The 8,730-nt window shown below is 38.4% G+C and overlaps 1 pseudogene; it reads right to left on the bottom strand.

Annotated features, from left to right (window-relative positions):
* Nucleotides 1-3,288: 3,288 nt before the first annotated feature.
* LOC109455448 (bifunctional 3'-phosphoadenosine 5'-phosphosulfate synthase 1) overlaps nucleotides 3,289-8,730 on the bottom strand; it is a 174,350-nt pseudogene continuing 168,908 nt past the window's right edge.

Here is an 8,730-nt window from a genome sequence, read left to right as displayed (position 1 = left end):
CACGTCACTTCTGGTATATGGCAATTTCTGTCAAATCAAAACATTACAGTATGTCCTCATCTACTTTGTGCAGCAGATCTAGCATCACGTGACTTCTGGCTCTTCCCCAAAGTCAAAATGATTCAGGACATTGAGGCAGCCATGACAGCGCAACTAAAGACACTCACAAAAGAGGACTTCCGGAACTGCTTCAGAAAGTGCAAGAACGATGGGATAAGTGTACTCGAAGTGAGGGGGAGTATTTTGAAGGGGATTAATGGCACTGTGTCTTCTACTGCAATAGTTTTTATTTTTTTTAAGTTTAAACATTTACCATATTATTCAGTCACATCTTGTACACAGCAGTGGATATGCTGAACAAAGGGATGACTGACATCCCGGGTGGATGGAACTGGACAGCATGAGATTTCATCATGCTACTCAGAATGGAGTGCAATTTAAAACTTATGAATTATTTATTTCTGGAATTTTCCATTTAATATTTTCAGACCCCGTTTGACTACAGGTAACTGAAACCACAGAAAGCAAAACCATGGATAAGGGGGGAGGACTACTATACTCTAGCTCAACTCTCATTATCTTGAGTTTTACTGAAGTCACCTCCCTTCTATTCTAATTTCCACTCTTTCTACTCACCAGTCTATTTTCCACATTGTATCCAGTGATAATTTTAAAAGCTTTTAATAGATTCCTATTATATAGAATACTATTGAAACATCTTTCTGTGATTTAATAGAATCTGATCTGGTCATTCTTGTATTATGCCAAACTCTTTTGCCTCTCATGATATTTACACATGCTGCTTGCCTCCCTTATTTCTTATTTATTTTATTATATTTTCCCCTGAAATCCACAAACTCCTAGTCACTGAGTTCCCTGAAATTGTTTGTACAATATTTAATGACTTTATCGATATGATTCAAATTCCATCAAATCAACACATTTACAGTGTAAATTTAAATTCTTTTAAGTTTACTAACAGGGTTGTATCAATCAGTACAATGTAATTTTAGAACACTTTTTATCCCTCCTAAAAAAAAAAAAATATCCCATACTCATTAGCAGTCATTCCCCACTTGCCCTATGATCTCCTTAGTGCCTCATCCCCAGTCTTAGCTATAGATTTTGTCTTTATGGATTTGTCTATTGGGAACATTTCATGTAGATGAAATCACGTAATAAGTGGTCTTTTGTAACTGGCTTCTTCCACTTAGCAATGTTTTCAAGGTTCATCCACATTGTAGCATGTGTCAGTACTTCACTCCTTTTGATGGCCATATAATATTTTACAGATATGCTACATTTTATTTACCCATTCATTGGTTGATGGACATTGGAATATTTCCATCTTTTGCCCATTATGAATAATGCTGCTGTAAACATTTATGTACAAGTTTTTGTGTGAATCTATGTTTTCATTTCCCTTGGGTTTGCTCCTAGAAATGAAATTATTGGGTCATGTTGGTAACTCTATGTTTAACATTTTGAGGAACTGCAAAATGTTACAAAATGTTACAAAAACAAAACTGTTTTACAAATATTTTCTCCCATTCTGTGCATGTGTTTCACTTTCTTGATGGTATCATTGGTAGAATTAAAGTTTTAAAATTTGATGTATACAATTTGTCTAATTTTTCTTTTGTTGCTGTGATTTTGGTATCATATCTAAAAAACCATTGCTTAAACCCAAGGTCACAAAGTCATACTTTTATGTTTTCTTCTAAGAGTTTTATAATTTTAACTCTTACATTTCAGTCTATGATCCATTTTGAGTTAATTTTTGTGTATAGTGTAAGATGGAGGACCAACTTTGTTCTTATACATGTAGGTATCCGGTAGTGCCAGCACAATTTGTTTAAAAGACTGGTTTTTCCCCATTCAGTTGCCTTGGCAACCTTGTGAAAAATCAGTTGACTATAAGTGTAAGGATTTATTTCTGTATTCTCATATTTGTGACATTGGTTTATTAGTCTGTTCTTTTGTCAGTATCACACCATCTCAGTTACTATAGCTTTCTAGGAAGTTTTGACATCAGGAAGTGAATCCTCCAACTTCATTCTTCTTTTTCAAAATAGTTTTGTCTTTTCTGGGACGCTTTACTTTCCATTTAAATTTTAGATTGGTTAGTCAATTTCTGTACACAAACCAGATGTAATTTTGATAGAGATTACATTAAACCTATAAATCAGTTTGGGGAGTATTGGCATACTGATATTCAATCTTTATTATGAAAAACATAGCATGCCGTTCCACTTATTTGGATCTTTTAAAATTTCTTTTAGCAATGCTTTGTAGTTTTCAGTGTACCTATTGCACTTATAAACAATTTATACCTAATAATTTATTTTTTGATGCTATTGTAAATTGAATTGTTTTAATTTTATTTGAAAATTGTTACTTGCCAGTGTACAGAAATACAATTGATTTTTGTATATTGATGTAGTACTCTGTAACCTTCCTAAACATTTTTGTTAGTTCTAAGATATGTGTGTGTGTGTGTGTGTGTGTGTGTGTGTGTGTGTGTGTGTGTAGTCCTTAAGGTTTTCTAATTACGAGATCATATAATCTGTGAATAGAAATAGCTTTACTTCTTCCTTTCCAATCTGTATGTTTTTACTTTTCTTGCTTAACTGCCTTGGCTGGAACCTCTAATCAATGTTAAATAGAAGTGGCAAGAAAAGATATCCTGTCTTAAGGGGAAAGTGGTTAGTTTTTCACTGTTAAGTATGGTATTAGTTGTGGGTAATATTGATGTCCTTTGTCAAGTTGAGAAAAGTTTCTTCTGTTTCTAGTTTGTTGAGCATTTTTATCATGAAAGCATGTTATATTTTATATTTTATTTAGTAGTTTTTCAGCACCTATTAAGATGGCTGTATGATCCTTCTCCTTTATAACATTACCGTCATGCACCACACAATGGGGATACGTTCTGAGAAATGCATCACTAGGCAATTTCATCATTGTGTGACCATCATACAGTGCACTTACACAAACCTAGTCTGCTATAAACCTAAGCTATATGGTATAGCTTATTGCTCTTCAGCTGCAAACCTTTATAGTATGTTACTGTACTGAATACTGTAGGTAACTATAACAATGGTATTTGTGTGTATAAACATATCTGAACATGGAAAAGGTACAGTAAAAATACAGTATAAAAAATAAAAAATGATACATCTCTGTAGGGTGCTTACCATGAATGGAGCTTGTAGGACTGGAAATTTCTCTGGGTCAGTGAGTGAATGCGTGGTTACTGACTATGAAGGTCTAAGACATGACTGTACATTACTATAGATCTCCTACAATTGGCCAATCTTCTTGTTTCATAACCATCTTGATGTAGGGGTGGTTCTTGAACATTGTTCTCCACTGGCTAGTACAAGGCTCCTCCTTCCTGTGCTCAAAAATCTCTGGATTACAGACAATAGCCACACAGCAGCCTACCTACGTCAGAGCCAATGCTATCCAGCCTCTCTTTATCTTCATGAGTAGCTGTCAGAACTGCAGACAAGTTACTGACACCCCCATCCAGAAGATAATCAAAATGAAGGGACTTCAAATGCTCCCTTTCTCTCATAGAGCCATTTAGTGGGTCGCCCAACCTCCCGCCAAAACCTGCACCCTCTGCATATGCACTTCATTAATTTTCAACACTGGTAATGGTTCTACATTGCTTTTGCCAAAGGAAGTTTATTTTCCAGCATAAACAGTTCATTTATTTCATAAGAGGCAGCCACAGGTGCAATATCCCTTTCCTGTAGAAATTCCACAACTTTCTGGATACAGTCAGATACATCATAGTTGTCTGTTTTCAGAATCAATTTAAGGACCTCTGGTTTTTCACATGTAGAGTCAATCCCAGTGAAGCCTTTAATTTCCCCAGCCCTTGCTTTTTTGTAGAGTCCTTTAACATCTCTCTGTTCACATACGTGCAGAGGAGTATCAACAAATACTTCAGAAAAAAAGGTAACCTGGTACCCTTGTGCACCTGCCTTGCATTGTTGAGATCCTGAGCATAATGCGATGTAAAACTCATGATGCACAGTAAGCCAGCATCTGAGAACAGCTTAGCAACTGCTGCAGTGCAGCAAGCATTTCTCTCTCTTCAGGACCAAAGCCAAGATGTTAATTTAGACCTTGATGGATGTTGTCACTATCCAAAGTGTAGCATTTACCACAACAAGCCAAGTACTCCTCCAAAGCTATGCTCACCGTGGTCTTCTCTGCTCAGGTAAGCCTGTCGACAAAACCAGAAAAGCCGCCTCTGCCCCCCCTCCCTGACCTCTTGTGCTGCTGTGGACATGGTAAGTATGATAGGTTGTTGTCTGCATTCCCAGTTCTGCATGTTCCTTGTTGCGCAGCTTGCCTTTCTTGAACAGGCTCCCAGGGACCTCCACGGCTACAGAACTTGTGCACAAGGCCTGGGGGACGGGGGTGGTCTCAGCACCAGAGTGTATGTAGCAGGAGGAGATCCCTCTGGGGAGAGGATCCTGGGTGGGAAGGTGGGGCTTCCTCGTGCAGAGTGGGCAGGCCCTAACGTGCACGCTGATGTACTCGGACGCTGACTGAGGAAAGACCTGGTGCTGATGCAATAAGCTCGAGCACTGACTGATGGAAGCTTGAGCGCTGACATAACCCCGAGTGCGGGCGTGAGCTTGAGCACTGACGTCATAAGCTGGAGTGAGGTTGATGTCAACTCCAGCGTTGACGTAAACTTAAGGGCTGACAGAACCTCAGGCTCGCCTTCTGCTCGCAACCCAGCTGAGGAGAACTTCCTCTGAGCCCGCAAAACGGCACCAGAGCAGAGGCATGTGGGCTGGGTTTCTCTCCTGTGATGACTGTTTGGTTTTGGTGTCACAGTGATACTGTTTTCACACAATGCATTGGAAAATGTTCCCTGTTTTTCTAGGTTTTGGAGAAATTTGTGAAGGATTGGTCTTAATATTTAAATGTTTGATAGAATTCACCAATGAAGTTATCTGGCTCTGAGCTTTGCTTTGTGGGAAATGTTTAAATTGCTAATTCAATGTCTTTAATTGTTATAGGTCTACTCAGATTTTCTGCTTCTTGAGTTTCAGTAATTGTGTTTCCAAGAATTAGTCTGTTTTCTCTAAATTATAATTTCTTGGCATACAACTGTTTACAGTATATCCTTGTAGTACTTTTTATTTCTGTAAGTTTTGTAGTGGTACCATCTTTTAATCACCATCCTTTAAAAATAATCATTTTCATGCCTTAAAGAGTAAACACTTGCTTCAGCCTGTGTTGCTAAACACAATAGTTTAGTTTTAAATGTTCTCTGAATTTCACACAAATGGAATCATATAGAATGCATCCTTGTCTGGCTTCTCTTGCTCAATTTTATGTTTGTAAAATTCATCCCTGTTTATTTGTCCATTTCTCTGCTGTTTACTATACCATTGAATGAATTTACCACAACTTATTTATTTAGGGACATTTCAGTATTTTCCTGTTTTAGGAATATTAGAATAATCACTGCTGTTAATGTTCTTGAATATTGCTGTTAATATGTCTTATTGTATACAAACATGCTATTATGTTGGGCTATACATAGGTGTGGTCTGCTGGGATGTATGGTTTATCTTTGCTCAGCTTTAGTTGATAATGCCAAAGAATTTTCAATGTGGTTAAATCAGCGGATATTCCCGTAAGTATCATATAAGGGTTTCCATTGTCTTGTCTCCTTGTGCATTAGTAATGTCATTAAAAATAGTGTTTGGGTATCACATTATGTTTTTCATTTATATGTATCACAACAAAGTTGAGCTCCTTTTTATATTGGCATTTAGATTACCTATTTTGAAAAGTACTCGTTGAGCCCCCTGCCTATTTTTTCTATTGAGTTATCTGTAAGTTTCTTGGATCTGTAGGAGGTTTAGTGTGTTCAGGTAAGGGCCCTTCGTTGGCTATATGTGTTGAAAATGTTTTCTCCTACTGTGTAGATTTCTTTTTTTTTCTATTTATGATGTCTTTTGATGAATAAAAATCTTAATATTAATGCAGTTCACTATTGATGTTTCTTTTCTGGTTATGGTTCTTGGTGACTTGGTTAAAAATATATGTCCCCTACTTCTAGTTGATAATGATGTTATATTCTCAATGTTTGGGTCAACGACTCATCTGGAATCAATTTTTATGTATAATTTGGGTTGGGGCCAAGTTGTATTTTTATCCATATAGATATTCAATTAATGGAGCATCATTGATTGAAAAAGCACCTTTCTCTCGCTGTTTTGCAATACTCCACATGTCTTAAATCAATTATCCATAGATGAATAAGATTTAATGCAAACCATGGATATGAAGGAACAAAGGGAATGAGACATTAGCAGAATCTGGAGATAGAGAAAGAGCTATAGCTATAGGAAAAGGCCACAGAACAAGAATTACAGCCTTATATAGAGAAACAGCCCCTGACAAGCTGTTGTACAATAAGGAATAAGCAGAGAAAAGAAAAATCTCAATTGTTGCCTCTTCTTTCCCCTAAAAACCTCTGTCTGTCAGAACCCAAATGGAAACCAGAAAGCAAAGGCACTCATTGATGCAATTCATACATGGGACACAGCCCAGGCAGAAATGTGAAGCAAGGATATGAAGGTAAAGTGAAAGATATGCAGCCCAGCCAAGCACATTTGCCTCTCAGCATCCTCTCATTTGTCAAGGTGAAATATTTGTTCCAGAGTCCCCTGAGCTAATGTTTCATCATGGAGTATGTCAATTCAGTCAAAACCCTATCTGAAAAGTTATGTTTACCTATACCATTGGTGTTCTTCATATAAGGTAATGGTAGGGGGGCGGTGGGGGGGCCTGGGCATAAGAGAAACAATTAAGTAACATAAAACATAACTACTATAACCTCCATTTCTGTCGCTGGACCTGCGGCTTAAATTGATAATGATAGCTGCCTTCTCCCACAACCCGTGCTATGTTCCCATTATTATCCCTCTCAGCTGGATGGTGTTCTTTGTCTGGTGGGGGAGACCCAAACCTCCATTCCTGTAGTATCTAAGTCCTGGTGGATCTCATTTTTATTGTGTTGCCATAGTTTTCCATAGCTCAGAATTATTGAGCACAAGGAATGTTAAGGTGCCCCAGGGAATTCTCCATCTGCAATCGCAGTTTGTACCTATTGGGTAGCAGCAGCCTGATTTCCACTTGTAATCTTGATCTGTCATCATGGATTATACAGTGACACCCTTTCTATTTGTTCATTACATGACATTAGGGTGCAAAAATTTCAGAAGGCAGTGTCAGCTTTTAATGCAACAAGCCTATAAGTATGTTTCCTGGTGGGTACACAGTTACACTTTGGGGCACCAACATTCCTCTCCTGGACATTAACATCCCAAAACCAAATTTGGAGGGAAGAAAAATTTCCTCTCGCATTTTATTTGTGTAATACGGAGAGGGACCATTCTCACCTCTACAACCTGAACCCTGGACCTGCTACTTCTGGCTGTGGAGAGTGGCGCTAAATGTTGGCTGCTGGTTTAAGAACATGCTTCATCCTTTTTGTTAGAACCCCAGCCTCCAACAATGTCATTTTTTAGGTGATGCCATACCTGTGTCTTCAGAAGGCCATCTAAGCATTATGTTTAGCCATCTGCTTTCTGTGTGATGAGGGGACATGGTAAGATCAGTGAATTATGTGGGCACAAGTCCACCAGCACACATCTTTGCTGTAATATATGTCACCCATTGTAATATTATACGCGTATTATGTAGGATGCCAGGCTATAGATAAGATACTTAGAAGGATTGTATTGGCAACAAGACTGTGGGCAGTCAGGCATTTCTGTACCTGAAATATATGTCAATGCCTGTGAGGACAAATCACTGTCACCTGCATGATAGAAAAGTTTACTGTAATCAATCACCACCAGGAAGCAGACCAGTCTGCTGGAGAACGGTGTCATATCATCAACCTGCTTGTGGCAGGTTGGCCACTTGGCATTGTGGTAGCAAGATCAGCCTTTATGAAGAGAAATGCATGTTATTGAACACATAAATAGCTTTCAACCCCACCTCTCGCAAATATTCTGTACATAGGTCATTTGAGCAAGCACTGTGGTGGCTAGAGAAAGAGGCTGACAGATAGCCACAGGAAAGAACACCTTATCCACCTGAGTATTGAAAACACTTTCCACAGTGGATTTATTCTGATGGGAAAAAATATTTTTACACCCCGTATTCTTTCTTGAGAAAGTTCTGTATGGATCTGTTTCATAAACCGCCACAATTACAACTTCCTTCTTTCTATGTCCCTGATCATTTAGATGATCCGCTCGTGAGTCAGTACAGACCTGCACCTAGTCTGTCTTTCCTTCCATGCAAAGTGGACAGTCAGATGTACTACCTCGATTTCTGCCCACAGGTAATATAAATAAATATAAATAAACTCTCACTACTATTTTTCAAGGCTACCCCTGAGTTGGGCTGTGTTAAAGTGACTATCATCTAGCTGAAATCAATATGCTAAGCAGGTCTATCTGTGAACCATAGTTTAGTTATTCTTTCCCCCATCGGTTGGTCAGGGGAAGTCCATGTGGTTCCATGTGTGGGATGTGGAAGAGTTGGTGAAGCTGTAGGAGCAAGTGCCTTGAGAAGCTGAGCCACCAGCCAATGAAGTTAGCTTGTGCCTTCCAAATGTATCTGGGCACCAAGTTGAATATATCATCATTTTTACTACATAATGCTACAGTGCACATC

This window comes from Rhinolophus sinicus, linkage group LG14 (assembly GCF_036562045.2).
Source record: "Rhinolophus sinicus isolate RSC01 linkage group LG14, ASM3656204v1, whole genome shotgun sequence".
NCBI lineage: Eukaryota > Metazoa > Chordata > Mammalia > Chiroptera > Rhinolophidae > Rhinolophus > Rhinolophus sinicus.
This window is presented reverse-complemented; position numbering and strand designations above follow the sequence as displayed.